The 20,123-nt window shown below is 46.8% G+C and overlaps 1 long non-coding RNA gene across 2 annotated transcripts in view; it reads left to right on the top strand.

The window, feature by feature from the left end:
• LOC144824381 (uncharacterized) overlaps positions 1-20,123 on the top strand; it is a 288,758-nt gene that overhangs the window by 198,920 nt on the left and 69,715 nt on the right. For both annotated transcript variants that reach the window (XR_013608921.1, XR_013608920.1), the window contains exon 3: positions 4,709-4,843. This is a non-coding gene — a long non-coding RNA (uncharacterized LOC144824381). The remainder of the gene's footprint in view (positions 1-4,708; positions 4,844-20,123) is intronic.

The following is a 20,123-nucleotide window of genomic DNA, read 5'->3' as shown; positions in this document are numbered from 1 at the left end:
GGTCGGCTCTCTGCTCTTGCCCTGCGAGCCATTGGGCCCTCAGAGAACGCTAGGTTGGTGGCAGCTGCCCAGCTCTCTGGGAACCTTTTTGACTCATTTACCCTAACACGCAGTTAAGGTTCAGATTGTAACAGCTCTGACGTGAATGCGACGCCAGCGCTCGTGAAAAATTTTAATATCGTTTTTATAAGGAAAACTACTGTTTAATTGTAAACCTACTCACTGTGTTGTTTATTTGTCTGTACCCCGCCCTGTTCCACCGCGGCTGGTGCCGTTTGTGTGGAGGGCGAGGCGAGCCGCCATCTTGGGTGGGGCTGGAACTGATTTTGCGGTCTAGTTCCCCCGGGAGGCAGGGCATAAAACGACCCCAGGCCCAGGGCTCCTCGAGAACGCTAGGTTGGTGGCAGCTGCCCAGCTCTCTGGGAACCTTTTTGACTCATTTACCCTAACACGCAGTTAAGGTTCAGATTGTAACAGCTCTGACGTGAATGCGACGCCAGCGCTCGTGAAAAATTGTAATATCGTTTTTATAAGGAAAACTACTGTTTAATTGTAAACCTACTCACTGTGTTGTTTATTTGTCTGTACCCCGCCCTGTTCCACCGCGGCTGGTGCCGTTTGTGTGGAGGGCGAGGCGAGCCGCCATCTTGGGTGGGGCTGGAACTGATTTTGCGGTCTAGTTCCCCCGGGAGGCAGGGCATAAAACCAAATGTGCATACGGGAGCGCAGCGGACGAGCGCAGCGGGCGCAACGAATGCGCGCCGAAGTCCGCGGCAGACCGGGGCTAGGGGCTGGAACCCCTGGCCAAATATACACATATTCTTCCCAGGATCTGAGACAGCTTAGACCCACTGATAAGTCGGTCCCTGCTCTACCAACGCATGTACTAAAGCGTGCCGCTACTTATGGCATTCTTAAACTTGAGTGCCTTGCTGGTAAAGCTATGCGCCCTAATCCTTACACCCCCCCTTTACCCACACTGGATTCAGAGACTACGCTTAAATGTTATTATTTGAACACCAGGTCTATGGTTAAACACCATATGGATATATTCTTTTTGTTACAAGCCGAGCAACCTGATCTTCTACTCCTTACAGAGACCTGGCTCAATGCAGATTCTCTACCTTATATCTTAGCAGCTATTCCTTCTAATTATTATATGTTAAATGTTAATAGACCTGCCGATAAACGAGGTGGAGGTGTAGCAGCTATTATTCGCAACACCCACACATTTTCTCTCTTACCATCTTTGGACCTTACAGGATCAGACAATATGACTTTTAAAATGGACACTGATAGTGGATCACTATTAATGATCCTTATTTATCGCCCCCCTCAAAATATGCCTACATTTGCGGCATCTCTGGCAGAACATCTAGCCCCCTTAATCATTAATCATAAAAAAATCGTGCTGTTGGGTGACTTTAATCTTTGGTTGAACTCTACTACGCTGGACACCCAGGCAGCCGCGTTGAAAGAGATCTTATTAGATCTGAACTTGATCCAACAGATTCACTCACCCACCCATGAAAAAGGGCATAGCCTCGATCAAATATGGTCACAGAATATCCCCTTATATCCCCTTGACTATTAGTTCCATTACTCCTTGTATTTGGACAGACCATTTTCTGATACACTTCACCGTCACCATAGTGAAAAGTAGAAAGCAGCCTTTTCAGAAGGGTGGGAAAGTTAGAATTTGGAAGAATATAGACACTTCAGCCTTTATCGACACTTTGACTTCATCCCTCCCCTCATTGGATCAGGACATTGATGGGATTGAAGAAGCCTTTACCAACTGGCTACGTCAAGCAGCTGACGTCCATGCCCCCTGTTCTAATATTCCCCGCTCCCGCCCCAATGACGCCCACAGGTGGTTTACACCTCACCTGAAGGTTTTAAAACTTGAAGTTCGTCAAAAGGAGCGGAAGTGGCGAACGGAGTACTCGGCACTAGACAAAGCCAATTACTGCAGGGCCCGAAAGGATTATCTGAATCATGTCCAAAAACATGAAACAGATTACTTTTCGGAAAAAAATCTGAATTCCCGCAACAAATCAAAGGAATTATTCAATATCGTGGAAGGTCTCAGTGGTAGTGATAGAACAACTCATTCTGTGGCTCCTACTCAGGACCTTTGTAACTCACTTAATTCCTTTTTTTTGGATAAAATCTGTACTATAAAACAAAGTATCTCCACTACTCTGTCCTCCCCTCTTTTTTCCGATGTGTATTATAATTCCTCGACCTTGGAATTATTTCCCCTCATTGATGGTGCCACTCTATCTAGGCTGCTTATTAGGGTGAAATCAGGATCTCCCGATGACACCTGCCCTCCACACATCTTCAGAGAGGTGGGAACTGCTATTCCTGAGAGCATGCTCTCTGTGTTGAATGGTTCTCTCTCACAGGGAAAAGTCCCCAATAACCTCAAAAAGGCTTTACTCATTCCCCTTATTAAGAAGGCCGGAGCAAACCCGCTCGACCCGCACAATTACAGGCCTATATCACTGCTGCCGTATTGTGCTAAACTTCTGGAGGCTTTTGTCTGTGACAATTTGTCCAAATTTATTGAAGAAAGTGAATACCTCGAACCCAACCAAGCAGGCTTTCGCCCATGCCATTCGACTGAGGCAGTTATCCTTGCGGTACAAAATACCCTGAGGCGGAACGCGGATAACGGGATCCATCAGGCCCTGGTGCTTTTGGACCTCTCGGCCGCGTTTGACACGGTTGACTATACCATCTTGGTCAACCGTGTCGAGCAAGCTGGTCTCAAGGGCCCTGCGTTGAGCTGGATTCGTTCATTCATTTCTGGCCGCACTCAAGCTGTAAGATTGGGCTCTTTCACAGCTCCCACTATCTCCACTACTTGTGGAGTCCCCCAGGGCTCATCATTATCTCCTTTACTTTTTAATTTATACCTACGCCCCCTACTGTACTCCTTACGAAAAGCGAAAGTTACCATCTTTAATTGTGCAGATGATTTGCAACTCATCTTCCCTTTGAACACCAAGGACTCAGTGGAGGCATTTCAAAATACCATGTCTCACATCCAGGGTTGGATGAGTTGCAATCATTTGAAACTTAACCCCGGCAAGACCGAATTGGTCTTGCCTGGGCAGAGTGTACTTAGCTGGAACCCAGGCTTCTGGCCACCCAGCTTGGGGGCGCCCCCCTCCAAGTCATCCTCAGTAAAAAGTCTGGGAGTACATATTAGCGAGGATCTGTCCCTGAAAAAACAGGTAGGCGCGGTGGTGTCATCCAGTTTTTTCCAACTAAAGAAAATCAAGAAAATTGCTTGTTTCTTTTCTTTGGATGCCCTCACCCAGATCATCATTGCCTTGGTCCTGTCGCGACTAGATTTTTCTAACAGCATCTATCTCTGGCTCCAAATTGGAGAGCTAAAACGCCTCCAGCTGGTCCAAAATCAGGCCGCCAGACTTATCCTGAACCTCTCTAAAAGGCAGTCTATTAGATCAGGGTTGAAACAGCTACATTGGCTGCCTGTTGAGCAACGAGTTGCTTTCAAAACAGGGTGTATCTTATTTAAGTCCCTACATGACGTTGGCCCTAAGTTTGTCAGAGATCTGTTCATCAGATATGATCCTTCTCGCAATCTTCGCTCCGCTCACAAATCCCTCTTGAGTGTCCCTTCTTACAAGAGGAAGCGTCTAGGCGGTTGCTGCTTTGATCATCTTGCAGCTTCCTTCTGGGACTCTCTTCCTCTTCAATTGAAACTGAGTGGTAACATTCTGAGTTTTAGACACTCTCTCAAAACCTGGCTCTTCTCCCAGGCTTACTGCTGAGTTGTTTTGTTTCTACCTTTAACTGCTGTGTCGAGTTCCTTCCTATAGCGCCATGAAGCCTTTGGGCGTACGAGCGCTTAATAAATGAATATTAACATTAACATTAACAGTTGTAGCTGTGCAAGCTAATACTGGAAATATACCACAGCTCTCTGTGCGAGATACTCCCTGCACGCTTTTTCTCCCCACATCACCGTCCCGCAGCTATGCCTTTGGAAGTCGACATCCTGCAGCTTTACTTATAGTATTGGTCCCGCAACTGTTTGTGTGCGAGCAGGCCGGTAGCACTCCTTCTACGCGCCAGGCCGTCGGCTCACAGGTCTTCTTCTATGAGCCAGCCGGCCGTCTCACAATTGTTCCTCTGTGAGCCGGCCCGCAGCTCTATCTGTACGAGCCAGCGAGTTGGATCGCAGTTTTTCCTGTACGAGGCAGCCCGCCGGCCTGCAACTGTTCGTCTGTGAACCAGCCTGTAGCTCTCTTTGTACGAGCCAGCGAGTTGGCTCACAGTTTTTCCTGTACGAGCCAGCCTGCCGGCCCGCAAGTGTTTCTCTGTGATGCGGCTTATAGCTCTCTCTGTACGAGCCAGCTAGTGAACTAGCACATGTTCCTCTAGGAGCCAGCCCGCTGGCTTGTAGCTCTCTTTCTGGGAACCATTGGTGGGTTCTCAACTATTATTTTGTAAGAAATGCCCCCTGGAACCTGGCCAACTCAAGAGCCTCGTTAAATTAAAACACACGACTCCAGACTACCAACATTTTGCAGGTAGTACTGTCCCATTGTGGAAATCATTGATGTAGTTTCTTTGTATGTATTTTTATAATTATATATGTGAATATTTTTATAATTATACATTTTAATATTTATATATAATTATTTTAATTATATTCTGTTTTTTACAGATATTTTGCATCATTATTAAGAAAGAGATACAATGACGAGAAAACACAAAAAAAGAAAAAAAAGGAGGTTTATTTGAAAAAAAAGAAAAAGAGATATTAGATACAGTACAACATGGATGTTCAAAAAGTCTTCTGGTAAGAAAAGTACAGTTTTTTTTTTAACTTGCGAAAACTGTTATTAATATTAAAAAGATATAACAGACAGACAGAAGAAGAACAGTGAAACAACAGCAAAAGAAAAATGTTTAAAAAAAGTGGAAAGTTGGATTATCGGAAAAAGAATTATGTTGGAATATGTAGCAAACGGTTTTTAGAAATTCAAAAAAGAATATATAAAAGTAGAGTACTGCAGAATTTACAAAAAAAAATTTTTTAAATATAAAAGGAGATCAGCATTTTACAGACAAAAAAGGAGATTCCAAGTGTTATCGAAGAAGCTTTTGAATTAAAAAGAAGATTGTTTAACTTAATTTTTACATGTTTGAAGACTTTAAATACAATAATGCAGTGTATGAAAGACAAATGTAAGAGAAAAAGAATTGTAAATAGAACACATTTTTGTAAAATATTTTCCAGGGAATGGAAGCATACTTCTAGTACGGAACCTTTTTTAATGAAGAAAGTTATTTCAACAAAGTAGTTTAGTGCATGCAGTTGATACCTGTGGTCGTTCTTGTGAGGTATGAGATGGTTGTGCAATTCAGAAAGAAAAGCTGGGGGCATATTAGCAAGAACCTCGTTGAAATAATCGCAGTTTTAACGGCAGGAAACTGCCGCTAAAACGACGATAATGGGCTTGCTAATATGCGTTATAGAATTCCAATAGAAGCCCAGGTTAGATGTGTAGGACATCTAACCTGGACTTCTATTGGAATTCTATAACTCATATTAGCAAGCCCATTATCGCCATTTTAGCGCCAGTTTCCTGCCGCTAAAACAGCGATAATTTTAACAATGTTCTTGCTAATATGCCCCTTAGTTCAAGTTCAAGGGAGACGTACACTGGCTCCAGTGTTTACATGGGACTGTAGTAGTATTTGTAGTATATGTAAACAATCTATTGATATTTTACTAAATTTCTTAAGAGAATATGGAAGAAAAACTGTGAAACAGAAGATTAAGATATTACAAGGACTGGATCCCTGCAAAGTGGGAAAAAATACTGGCTTGCAAGGTCATTCTCTGGCTTGTCTTTCTAGGAAAGTGTATCAAAGTCGTTTTCATCATTTGAGAATGTTAGCAGTACATCATTCCGAAATGCAGAAATTAGTTAGAAGATTATACTACGTGAAAAGTCCTGCTTTATGTCTAAATGAAATTAATACAACTCTTTTGTATGGTTCAGTGTTGGATGTAAAAAAAGTATGTGATGAGATAGAGTTACGTTATTTTGCTGCTCAAGAGAAGTGTAGAGAAAGTGGGACTTTGATAAGTGTAGGTGTTGAAGAAGAGGAGAAAGATACTACTGATGTCAAGTTTGAAAAAGAAATAACAAAGTTTAAAGTAGTTTCTGGTGAGAGTCCTAACTATGTTTGTATTTGTTGCCGACGTACTCATTATAAAATTCAAAGTAGGAGTGTAGAGAGAATTTGCTAGTTATCTGTTTGTGGAAGATCGTTTTGAGTTAGGTACTGTACAATGCATTTGTAAATATTGCTCAAATAAATTAGAAGAAAACAAAATGCCAACTAGTGCTGTCCATAATGACTTAGAATCTGTACCTATGCCTCCAGAACTTAAAGATTTAAATACTTATGAGGCTATCCTTATACAATTGTTGCACCCTTTTCAGGCTATAATTCGTATGGAGCCTAAAGCAGGTAAACTGCCTCCAACAGACCTACAAATAGGCTTAAAAGGAAGAGTTGTGTATTTACCTTTAGATTTGAAGAAAAATATTGAAACTGTTGGTGTAGAAAAAGAGGATACTGAACCAGTATTCAGTCTTGTTAATGGTGTCCCACGAAGAGTCGGAAAATATGGCACGAGTTAGTAGATGTTACGAAAGTGCAAAAGGCTACATTGTATCTGTGCAAAACAATATTTACTATAAAAATGTAAATGTAGAAGAAGAAAAGACTTTAGAAGATGAAACAGACATTTCAAGTAGGGGTGGGCGGATTTGCGAAATTCTCTTTCGCAAACTATAGCGAAAATGTCAAAAATCTCCGCGATCACTTGGAAATATCGCAAAGACACGGAAGTTTTTACCCCGCCCATTCGCGATATTTTCTGCGTGACAACTTACCCATGCGGTTGCTAACGGGTGCGGCCATCTTGTTTTCACTTGTCCCGCCCGCCCGTGATGCTTACTTCCTGTTCCGGGTTGTGCAATGCATGCACGTATTTCCTGTTCGGGAAAGCTTTTACTTGTTCGCGCAGCTTTTTGTGTGCTCGGGGAGAAAATATCGCGCGAACTTGCGCACGTGGTCGCAATGGGCGCGGCCATCTTGTTTTTCACTCTATTGCATGGTTCTGGGGCCTGATTTTGAATCCTCCCTGTATCTTTGCAATCCTTTGTTTCCAGCCACTTTTTTAAAATCTTTCATTGCGGAAGGCGGTGCCCACAAGGGGTGCAGGCACGGGCCTTATTTGGGGAGGTTGAGTTGGCTGCACTTATCTTCTTTGTGCAGCGCCACCTCCCCTCAACCCTCGCAGCAGGTGGCAGGCCTGGGTCCGAATAGGGGCTCCGGGAGCGTCAACAGTGCTTGGGGTAGGTGCGCCGGGCAGTGTTCCGCTGCTCTGGGGTCCGGCGCACCTAGGTGCAGTTGACGCACCGGTGGTCCGACATCCTGGACCGTGAGCAGGACCTGCTGGACCTTCTAGGAGTGGAGGTCCCGGGTCTTGGTGAGTAACTATTATAAACTATTATAAACTATTAGAAATCTTGGCTACGCTCGTGGTCAACAACTCATCCGTGATCCTCTTAGGTGATTTCAATTATTGGCCGGGCGATCCCAGCGAAGATCAGTTCTCCAAAGACTTCTCAGCCACCCTTCAGTGTCTCAATTTCCTTCCTCACGTTCATTCTCCCACTCATGTCCAGGGCCACATACTGGACCAAATTTGGTCGGCCAGATGTACCATACCCTGCCCCACTGCTCTTCCCTGCATATGGCCGACCACTTTCTGGTTTCCTTCTCCATCGAGCTTGAACCTCCAGAGAGACCCCTCATACCTAGGAACATCTCGGCCCGCAATTGGAATCGAGTTGATCTTAGCTCCCTTGGGGCCTCTCTTACTCTCTCCCCTCCTGATTTTGCGAACCTTTGCCTTGATTCTCAAGTAGGTGCCTTGAATCATTGGTTATCTTCTTCCTGTGACTTGGTTGCCCCCCTAAAGAAAGTTAAGGCTTACCGCCCCCATGATGCCCAAAAGTGGTTCACGGACGAACTTAAAACTTTCAAACTGGACCTTCGGTGCTCTGAACGCCATTGGAGGCGCAACTATTGCCCTCTTCTACGTGTAAAATATAAGTCTCTATTAGTCAACTACAAGAAGGCCATCCTCTCTGCCAAAACGACTTATTTTTCGGAAATAATTACCTCCTCAGCCAACAAGGTAAGGAGATCTTCTACACAATTCGTAATCTAGTTGCTTCTGATAGGGCCAACCCTAACCTCATCCCTTCTCAAGCTCTTTGCATTTCCTTAAACATTTTTTTCTTAGAGAAAATCGAAAAAATCAAATCCAACATCCCTCCAACCTCAATGTAACTCCCTCCCCTTGCTCCTCCCTTACCCTCAGCCTTTCTTCATCAATTTCCTCACATTTCTCAGCATTCTTTTTTCGAACTCCTTCAGAAAGTCAAGTCGGGCTCCCCGACCGACTGTGTCCCAGCTCGTATCCTGAGAGAGCTCTTTATCCACTGTCCCGCTCCCCCTCTTTCCCTTCTCAACGCTTCCATTTCATTTGGTCTAGTACCAAAATCCTTCAAGTCTGCTATAGTTTTTCCTATTTTGAAAAAACCCGGCCTAGACCCCTCTCTCCCATCCAACTTTAGACCCATCTCCCTCCTTCCATACCTCGGGAAGATCCTAGAGAGCCATATCACCACGTGTCTCTCCACCTTCATCGAGGGAAACCATCTTCTGGCCTCACAGCAAGCGGGATTCCGCCCTGTCCACTCCACTGAATCAGTGGTCCTGTCCGTTCTAGATGAGCTCAAGAGCAAGGCTGACTCCAATCTGCCCCAAGCCTTGGTACTCCTCGATCTGTCCGCTGCGTTTGACACGGTTGACCATTCCATTCTACTTGACCGTGTCCGCGCAGCGGGCATTCGAGGCACTGCCCTCTCCTGGCTCACCTCTTTTCTCACCGAACGGACTCAGGCGGTCCAGCTTTCTGGTTTTTCCGCCCCCTCCCGCCTGGTCCCTTGTGGCGTCCCCCAAGGTTCTTCCCTGTCCCCCCTCCTTTTTAATCTTTACATTCACCCCCTCATCCTTTCTCTCCTTGAAATGGGGGTCTCCGTATATAACTATGCGGATGACCTCCAGCTGGTATTCGATCTCTCTTCCCCCTCTGATTCCTTACCTAAATTTCATTCCACCCTAGCTTTCATCTCCGGGTGGATGAACTCCAACCAACTCAAACTTAATCTGGACAAGACGGAGTTGGTCCTGACTGGCCATACCATCTCTCCTTGGTCTGCTGCTTTTTTGCCCTCCACCTTTGGCCCCTCGCCCACGCCAGCGGCCTCTGCTAAGACCTTAGGTATTAAAGTCAGTCGGGACCTCTCCATGCACGCCCAGATTAGTTCAGTTGTATCCTCTTGTTTCCTTTCCCTCCGGATCATCCGGAAAGTGTCCAGTTTTTTTTCCTCTGATGCCCTTAAACTTATTATTTCGGCTCTGATTCTGTCCCGTCTTGACTACGGGAATAGCCTCTTCGTAGGCATTCCAGCCTACGAACTTCGCCGTCTCCAGGCTATTCAGAATAAGGCCGCCCGTCTTATTTTTCACCTCCCCAAGTCCCTTCACATCACTCCTGTGCTGAAATCTCTCCATTGGCTTCCCATCTGCCAGAGAGCACTTTTCAAAATTGGTTGGCCTTCATGGCCCGTGCTTGCACTGCCCCGGTCTTCATTAATTCTCTCATTAGCCCCTACACCCCCAACCGTACCCTCCGTTCTTCTAACCAAGCCCTCCTTAGTGTTCCGCTCTTCCGCAGATCCAAGATTGGAGGCACTCGCTTCTCCGTACTAGCCCCATGTTTCTGGAAAAGTCTCCCACTGCCCATCAGATCAACCCCAGTCTACCCCCAGTTCCGCAAGGCCCTTAAGACCTTCCTATTTTCTCAAGCGTACTCCTGCTGACTTCCTCAGTAGAACTCCATCCCTTTCAGCCGCCTACTTCAGCGCCAGGAAGCCGCTAGGTCGCAGTGCGCTTTACCAAGAACTTTCAATTTCAATTTTAATTTCAACTATTTAATTATTACTACTTTGTGTCTGTTCTTCTGCTCTGTGTTATATATTGTGAATATCTTTTTTTCTTCCAACCAGCTAGAATGTTGCTGCTTACATTCTAGGTTAATTAGGTTCAAAAGTCTTCTGTGATTGTTATGACACAGGTGCTCCTCTGCGCTACTACTAATCTTACTTGTTTGCAACTTTGCGTTTGCGCTCACTTAGCGTGATTATGTAAGAGTTTATTTTAGAGAAATTAAGTTACGTAATGCTATAGTGACTCTAGTCCTTACTTTGTCCTGTCACTAAGAGATAGGGGCGGATTGATACTTAGGTTTAGTTACTTTGTATGAGTTTTTATTTTTTTAGTGGTATGCTTGATGCCCCCTCATTTACGTCATGTGCTGCTACTACCCCAGTCTTTTTTAGAACCTTTTGTAGTTTGTTCAATGAATGGTGGTAATAGGCTTAGCACTAGCAGAACATCAGCATCAATCAATCAACCCAAAATTTGGTGTATACATAAAATGTAGTCATGTGTCCTCCATTTGACCATATGCATTGTTGAGGACTAAAAGAAGTGGAAATGCATACTTAATGTACAATTGGCACGCCTGGAATAGGTGGGCTAGGTCCGGTGGTACATCGTACTTATGCTTAGTTAGTATTCTGGAATCAGAATGGAAGACAGGATTAGTGTTGATAAATAGGAAGTAGACGATCCGCGAATCCCCCAATACTATTTGTTGACCAGATGATATCGGTCAATTTAGTTATTGCAATTGTTGTTTACATAAGTGTTTTTTTTAAAATATTTTATTTGTTTGACACCATCCATCAATGTTTGTCTCTTTCTTATATCTTTCCTGTTCAGCACCCAGGGGCAGGCAGACAGGGAGTGGGACTCAGTCGGCGGGAGAACAACCACAACACCAGGATGACAACAACGAGGGCTCCTCTGCTGGCCCTAGTAGGTCTTCTTGTTTTTAATAATAATTATTATTCCATAACTTTTAACGCACCATATTTTTCCCGAACTATTGTTTCAGTTTCCTAATGCTACTTTTTACCAACAATTATCCTTCGATCTGTACTGTTTCGAAAATCTTGTTATCCCTGCCTCTGCTATGATGACTCTCTGTACTACTACTACTATTAGTCTGTCTGTACTGTAGTAGCTAAGCTTGCCCAGTTGGCCACTCTTTATTTAAAAGGTTGTAAATAAAACTCAAATTCACCAGTAGCTCTAGCCATTGAGTCCAGTCCTTTGGGTCGTCCTCTTGTACTACTTCTAGTCTTATTGATCTTGAGTCTTTGTTAATCTTGAGGCCTTGACAATTCACACCAACAAATGCCCAAACAGATTTATTACTATTTTGATATGATAGGAAATACTACTACTGTTGATGGGATTTTGCACATACCGACCTTTGCACAAGAAAATAGGATGTTGGTGATGGTAGGTTGGACCGTCCTCACACACCTCAATCAGAAGTTCAGAACCCACCACAATCCCCTGCCCAACTAGTTGTAATAGTGTCTTGTCATAACTATTAGCTCTCCGAACCCTCTCCCCAAGATACCCAACAAGTAGACAATCCAGAACATAACACACCCAACCTCTCAGTCCTGGAATCATTGCACATGCTTCCTTTAATTTGCTCACTCGTGTAAGTCCACACCAAATACCACCAAGTCTATGTAAGTTCAAAATGTTTATTAACAAGCTCTGTACATTAACAAAAACATTGTTACACTTACTTACAGTTGTTAATTTAAATCCTGATAACTGAACAGTGGTGGAAGCACCACCATCCCCTAGGTAGGAATTTAGTTTATATACATTTATAACTGAAGATCTCTGAGTGAAGGGACCTCTCACCTTAGAAGAACCTAGTACTGGTAGTTGTTGCATCATAAACTCTGCAAAGCTCTGGTTTGTAGAAGGGAATCTTCCGTATGTAATGCGAAAAATGAAATGGTGTGCATTAGTATACTGCAAGCATTTCTCAGCCGTGCCAAAAAGTGTAGCATTTATGGATAAGCAATATGGACTAACAGTACACCAGAACTTCATAAAAAAGTGGCTTGTTAATGTTTTGGTTGACCGCTTGTACTCAGCGCTTAGACAGTGGCAGTGTGAGGTTAAGTGGGCTCAAAGGTGTCTTATACAACAAGCTGCAAGCTAATGTCACATGTGCAAAAATACAAGACACAAAGGTAAAATGGTTGCATGGCTTAGGCTAACTAAGCAAAGGCTAGAATACCCTGGGGACCATATATAACTACTAGTGTCTACTCGACTACTACCTGATTTGTACTAGTGATGTATGTAATATACTATTAACTCATTTTTCATTCTTGCTACTGACCAATAGGGGGAGGTGTATATGATGCCTAAAAAATGTGTAATGTTTTCTAGGTGCACTACCCACGACCACCATTGCCGGGGCCAGCCAAGGCGACACGGAGGGAGACGATGTGGCAGTTGCCGAGGATACCGATGGAACGGTAGGGGGAGTGCCACTGCCAGCACCAGTGGCGGGCCGTGGTAAGTTAGATTCATAATCCTTAACTATTGTTGACATTATACTCACTGCAAGGGTGCACTGTATGTATACTGTACTGTTGAGACTTAGGGCCCCATTAGGATGGCGGGCGGATTGCCCACGCCGGGCCGGCGGTAGTCACCACCGACCCCGCAGGGGCAAACCTCCCGCCATCCCTGTAGAGAAACCCCCCACCATATTACAATGGCTGGGGGGTCCGCGGCGGATAGACACCTCCGCTGCTTTTCCGCACAGTCGACATGTCGACCAGGCGGAACAGGTTTCAATATGGTGGCAGTGTCTGAACACACCGCCAGCCATATAATCTGCATTTTGGAATACCTGTCCGTGGCGGCATTGCCGCCATGGAAAGGCATGCGGAGTATTTGGGGGGCCCATTGCGGGCCCTCATGGAGGGTACCTACCTATGCTATGGTACCCCCTGCCTTTCAAAGCACAACGTGGCAGGCTCCACGCGGGGTCTGTCACGTTGTGCTTGGAAAAGCACAACATGTATTTTTAGCATTGTGGCAGGCGGTGCTTTCGGCACCGCCCACCACAATGTAAAAATACGGGATGCGCCCGCCACTGTGGCAGGCGCATCCTAATTGTCCCCACGGGACCACCGCCCTTATGGCGGGAGGTCCCTTTTTAGCGTGAGGATGGCGGGCGGACTTTTTCTGCCCGCCATCCGATGTCCTAAGTAAGTAAGAGTTGTTGTGAACGTTTGAAGAGTGAAGAAGACACCCTTTAATTGGCATAGGGGCGGGAGTATTGAGTAACCAATGGCCTCATCTATCTGTGATTTCAACTCTACTTTGAAAATTTTATGGGGAAGACTAAAAGTCAGATCAGATCACCTGGTGTTCAACTAAAAAGTGAAAGACGGGTGGAAGGAAGAAGGAGGGGCGAGATTTAATACATGTTATGTACTGTGCTTCATAGTGCTACCATGCCACTATGTGTATAATTAACTTGTCTTACTGTTTTTCTAAGAGTATATTTTACAATTGTCTTGTTTCTTTTTGATATACAGCTACTCCTTCAAAGGTTGAACGGAAGGAGTTGGCCGTGAAGTCACGGCGCCGGAACTGGAGGCAATATAGCGAGAATACCGGCGGCTGGTGGTCTTGGCAGAGGATGAGGAGGAGACTACTACAGCACTTCAAGCCTCCACCAGTGCCCACGGGCCCCAGCCACCACCCTCCAGCGGTACGGCGCCACCGTCTGGCAGCTGCCCACCACCGCAACAACATCTCTGGTGCCCCCCACCACTGTTGCTCCTGCTGCCCCACTATTAAACTCCGTGTCGCCCGTTTAGAGGAGCAAATGCGTGTCGTCCTCCAATCCCGCCACTCCTCTTAGAGTCCCTGTCTTCTGCCCCTTTTTTAATTCTTGTTTGGGTGGGTGGGAATTGGGCGTTGGGGATTTTTGGACATTTGGACTTCAGTTTCTTACGGACATTGGTTGGGGTTAGGGAGGGGTTGGGTCACATTGGTTGGGGTTAGGGAGGGGGTGGGTCAGCTTTTGTGGGTTTCCGTTTTACATAGATTATTTTTTTTAGGGTAAATTAAATCTATATTTATACTATACATGCAATGTTGTTAATGTTTTCTTGGTGGGGTTACTGTTTTACATCACACTACTTTCCTTGCTGGTGCAGGTCCGCCCATAGCCCGTGTTTGATTTAAAATAATTGGCTGACTGTGTAAGACACAAACAGATTGATGCAACACCCCTCACTGATTGAGTTGTCCTACCAGTACTTTGTCTCTCTCTTCTAGTCTACACATTCTTTATCTGGACTCAAAGGGGTGTTTGAATTCATTGAAAACATGTCCATTAATAATTATTCCTCCCCAAAACTTCTCTTACCTTTGCTTGATGTTTAACTTATCGGAAAAGGGGGTGGTGATGAACAGAGTGTCTGAATTAAGCAGACCACTCTTACCCAGTCCAAAGATCAGGGCTTGATCCATCACCGTTATTTAGCTCACTGCCCCATCCCAGCTCAGAACCTGGCTATATGCAAATTAGTCTGTCCCTGGCCCAGTGCATCATGGGAACAGGGCAGACCAAACTACCAAGCCAATTCTTCACCAGAAAGGAGACAAGCTACCGGGGACCGGTTTCTGGCATTTCAGCCTCGTCGGCCCGGCTTGCTTGAATCCTGATGGAGCAGTGAGCAAGGGACTCATGTCTGAGTGTACCCTGCCACACCTATAGTGGCCAAAAACGATTCAGAAAAGGGGGTGGTGATGAACAGAGTGTCTGAATTAAGCAGACCACTCTTACCCAGTCCAAAGATCAGGGCTTGATCCATCACCGTTATTTAGCTCACTGCCCCAGCTCAGAACCTGGCTATATGCAAATTAGTCTGTCCCTGGCCCAGTGCATCATGGGAACAGGGCAGACCAAACTACCAAGCCAATTCTTCACCCGAAAGGAGACAAGCTACCGGGGACCGGTTTCTGGCATTTCAGCCTCGTCGGCCCGGCTTGCTTGAATCCTGATGGAGCAGTGAGCAAGGGACTCATGTCTGAGTATACCCTGCCACACCTATAGTGGCCAAAAACGATTCAGAAAAGGGGGTGGTGATGAACAGAGTGTCTGAATTAAGCAGACCCCTCTTACCCAGTCCAAAGATCAGGGCTTGATCCATCACCGTTATTTAGCTCACTGCCCCATCCCAGCTCAGAACCTGGCTATATGCAAATTAGTCTGTCCCTGGCCCAGTGCATCATTGGGACAGGGCAGACCAAACTACCAAGCCAATTCTTCACCATAAAGTAGAAAAGCTACCGGGGACCGGTTTCTGGCATTTCAGCCTCGTCGGCCCGGCTTGCTTGAATCCTGATGGAGCAGTGAGCAAGGGACTCATGTCTGAGTATACCCTGCCACACCTATAGTGGCCAAAAACGATTCAGAAAAGGGGGTGGTGATGAACAGAGTGTCTGAATTAAGCAGACCACTCTTACCCAGTCCAAAGATCAGGGCTTGATCCATCACCGTTATTTAGCTCACTGCCCCATCCCAGCTCAGAACCTGGCTATATGCAAATGAGTCTGTCCCTGGCCCAGTGCATCATGGGAACAGGGCAGACCAAACTACCAAGCCAATTCTTCACCAGAAAGGAGACAAGCTACCGGGGACCGGTTTCTGGCATTTCAGCCTCGTCGGCCCGGCTTGCTTGAATCCTGATGGAGCAGTGAGCATGGGACTCATGTCTGAGTATACCCTGCCACACCTATAGTGGCCAAAAACGATTCAGAAAAGGGGGTGGTGATGAACAGAGTGTCTGAATTAAGCAGACCACTCTTACCCAGTCCAAAGATCAGGGCTTGATCCATCACCGTTATTTAGCTCACTGCCCCATCCCAGCTCAGAACCTGGCTATATGCAAATTAGTCTGTCCCTGGCCCAGTGCATCATGGGAACAGGGCAGACCAAACTACCAAGCCAATTCTTCACCAGAAAGGAGACAACCTACCGGGGACCGGTTTCTGGCATTTCAGCCTCGTCGGCCCGGCTTGCTTGAATTCTGATGGAGCAGTGAGCAAGGGACTCATGTCTGAGTATACCCTGCCACACCTATAGTGGCCAAAAACGATTCAGAAAAGGGGGTGGTGATGAACAGAGTGTCTGAATTAAGCAGACCACTTCTACCCAGTCCAAAGATCAGGGCTTGATCCATCACCGTTATTTAGCTCACTGCCCCATCCCAGCTCAGAACCTGGCTATATGCAAATTAGTCTGTCCCTGGCCCAGTGCATCATGGGAACAGGGCAGACCAAACTACCAAGCCAATTCTTCACCAGAAAGGAGACAAGCTACAGGGGACCGGTTTCTGGCATTTCAGCCTCGTCGGCCCGGCTTGCTTGAATCCTGATGGAGCAGTGAGCAAGGAACTCATGTCTGAGTATACCCTGCCACACCTATAGTGGCCAAAAACGATTCAGAAAAGGGGGTGGTGATGAACGGAGTGTCTGAATTAAGCAGACCACTCTTACCCAGTCCAAAGATCAGGGCTTGATCCATCACTGTTATTTAGCTCACTGCCCCATCCCAGCTCAGAACCTGGCTATATGCAAATTAGTCTGTCCCTGGCCCAGTGCATCATGGGAACAGGGCAGACCAAACTACCAAGCCAATTCTTCACCAGAAAGGAGACAAGCTACTGGGGACCGGTTTCTGGCATTTCAGCCTCGTCGGCCCTGCTTGCTTGAATCCTGATGGAGCAGTGAGCAAGGGACTCATGTCTGAGTATACCCTGCCACACCTATAGTGGCCAAAAACGATTCAGAAAAGGGGGTGGTGATGAACAGAGTGTCTGAATTAAGCAGACCACTCTTACCCAGTCCAAAGATCAGGGCTTGATCCATCACCGTTATTTAGCTCACTGCCCCATCCGAGCTCAGAACCTGGCTATATGCAAATTAGTCTGTCCCTGGCCCAGTGCATCATGGGAACAGGGCAGACCAAACTACCAAGCCAATTCTTCACCAGAAAGGAGACAAGCTACCGGGGACCGGTTTCTGGCATTTCAGCCTCGTCGGCCCGGCTTGCTTGAATCCTGATGGAGCAGTGAGCAAGGGACTCATGTCTGAGTATACCCTGCCACACCTATAGTGGCCAAAAACGATTCAGAAAAGGGGGTGGTGATGAACGGAGTGTCTGAATTAAGCAGACCACTCTTACCCAGTCCAAAGATCAGGGCTTGATCCATCACCGTTATTTAGCTCACTGCCCCATCCCAGCTCAGAACCTGGCTATATGCAAATTAGTCTGTCCCTGGCCCAGTGCATCATGGGAACAGGGCAGACCAAACTACCAAGCCAATTCTTCACCAGAAAGGGCACAAGCTACCGGGGACCGGTTTCTGGCATTTCAGCCTCGTCGGCCCGGCTTGCTTGAATCCTGATGGAGCAGTGAGCAAGGGACTCATGTCTGAGTATACCCTGCCACACCTATAGTGGCCAAAAACGATTCAGAAAAGGACTAATTTGCATATAGCCAGGTTCTGAACTGGGATGGTGCAGTGAGCTAAAAAACGGTGTTGGATCTAGCCCTGATCTCTTGACTGGGTGAGAGTATTCTGCTTAATTCAGAAACTCTGTCCATCACCACCCCTTGTTGTTAAATATTTTGTCCACCCTAAGCGTGGAAGGGTATACTCAGATGTGAGTCCCTTGCTCATTGCACCATCAGGATTCAAGCAAGCCGGGCCGACGACGGCTGAAATGCCAGAAACCGGTCCCCGGAAGCTTGTTTCCTTCCCAGTGTAAGAATTGGCTTGGTAGTTTGGTTTGCCCTGTTCCCATCATGCACTGGGACAGGAACAGACTGTGAGAAGTTGGCCTGATGCGCAGTGTTCACTATTCTAGTGATCACTATATATCAGTCCAAACAACCCTTATTGATGATTGGTTGTAAGTCAACCTTATAGACCAGCTATCCTAGTAGCATGGATACGAGCAGTCTAAGGCTAAGACTCTAGAGGGCGTGTTAAGCCAGCTGTTTTACCATCACATTACCCCTTGAACACCAAGTGAAAGGACACCACACAAGTTGTTATGAAAATAAACAGTGTATTTATTTATAACAAGACTACCCTGGCTCTTTATGAGACAGGGAGCTAAGCACACAACAAAACTCTTATAAAAATACTTCAAGTTGCACAATTTACACAAATGCCCGAGGGGCACGAAGAACCATATACTACAAAAGTGGAATGCGAATTACTAGCAGGTAAGTAACGATTCTCAGAGGCTTTAGAAACGCTAGGCCTACAATACTGAACACTCAGGTTAGGAGCAGGAGGCCTAGGGACGCCACGTGCAGAGTGGGAACTCTCACGCGTAAGGCGGGAAAAAGCCTATGGAAGCTAGAATTCACAAAGTTAGTGTTTTCGGGTGAACCCGACTAGGTAGGTCAAAAACGAAAGTGGATCTGGACCCTTGGATAGTGAGGCTATGCTGAGGCACCGAAATGCCGAAGTTACCTAGCCCAGGGGCTGCGGCTGCATAGGTCTGAAAAGACGTCGGGATTCTTCGTTGACGAACCAGGAGCCTGAAGGAAAGGAGTTGCTGGCAGGCGACCAGTGAAGATTGTTCGGGTGATCCAAGCCTGGATCGAAGAAGGATGACACCTGAAAGCAGAGGGGACCAAGTTCGTGACTACTAGCCAGTAGTCAGGTGGCACCAGGAGGGCACCGGATGGTAGTCACCTCGACTAGGTGAGTGGGCGACGCTGGGCTCTGCAGTCTCACGGACCAGGAGGCGTTGTCGGCGACCAGGATGGAGGTACGAGCTGTCCCACGATGGATGATGCTCTCGACGTCGCTGGACCCAGGATTGGGGCAACAAGTCTTGGCAAATTCAAGCCCACGCGGTGGACCTAAAATGGAGTCTTGAGTGGACCAGGAGGGTCCAGGATGCTTCTCTGAAGAAGGGAAGCAAGGGCCAGTCTGGAGCAACCAGACCAGCAGCAGTGATGTCGTCAGGCGTCGTTAAGAAGGCCACAAGCCAACGGGCTAGTAGCCAAACAACGCGGTGAGCAGCAAAAAGCAGAAGGGCCCCACGCAGATCGTGGAGATGCTGGGAGGCTGAACTTCGGTGCTGGGGCTGCTCAAGGTCAGGGCTTCTTGGACCCCAAAGCACTCACCAGAGGATCCCTCGGCGGTCGTGCTGGAAAGAAGTCGTGCAGTCTTGGCGATGGCCGGTCCCTCGAGGTCTCGTCGCACCCACGGTTCTCAGCTTAGCTGCAGAGGTGGGTAGAGGTCAGAGGTGCCAGGGAAGCCGGTTCTCGTCGAGCTGGGCAGTCGGATTCCGGAGGAAGGACTTGCAGCAGACCGCAGTGTTCTTAAGATGGTGCCTGCGGATGCAGGGTGACTACTCCTTAGTCACAAGGGAGAATCTTGAAGAAGAAATCTTGAAGTCCTTTCGTAGAAAGTCGTGTCTTGATTCCAAAGATGATCTAATTTGGAAGGAGGCCTGCTCCTACCTTTATCCTGAAAAAGGGGGCTGGCACACGACTAAGTCCTGCCCTATGGGTGGGACCAGGAGGGGGGTGGTTACACCCCTCTCCTTTGGCGGGCTTTCCCCAGCTCAGGGTCTGGTGTGCCCCTGGAACTGGTTCCAGCCGGCCTATGCACAGTGAGCACCGGGGTGCCTCTTGCAGTCACCTTCCTCTAAAGCCCTGCCTACCTAGAATACACAAAACCCTGTCTGGGACGGTGCTGGCACCGCCCCTGGCAGGAAACCCTTGGTCCTTGCCTCCTGCTCTGGGAGGACTCCCAGCAGCAGGAGGGCAGACTTGTGTCTCGGTGGCAGCATCCATTTTGTGGAGCTAAGGCTCTGTCTGACTTTAACCGGGGTTACAGGTTACATACATGTCGTGTCCCTCTAGAAGGGTGGAATGCTAACCCCGTCGCCAGAATTGGCGAGGGGTTAGTATTCCAATT

This window comes from Lissotriton helveticus, chromosome 3_1 (genome assembly GCF_964261635.1).
Source record: "Lissotriton helveticus chromosome 3_1, aLisHel1.1, whole genome shotgun sequence".
Lineage (NCBI taxonomy): Eukaryota > Metazoa > Chordata > Amphibia > Caudata > Salamandridae > Lissotriton > Lissotriton helveticus.
Note: the sequence above shows the minus strand (reverse complement) of the source record. Positions and strands in the feature narration are given on the sequence as shown.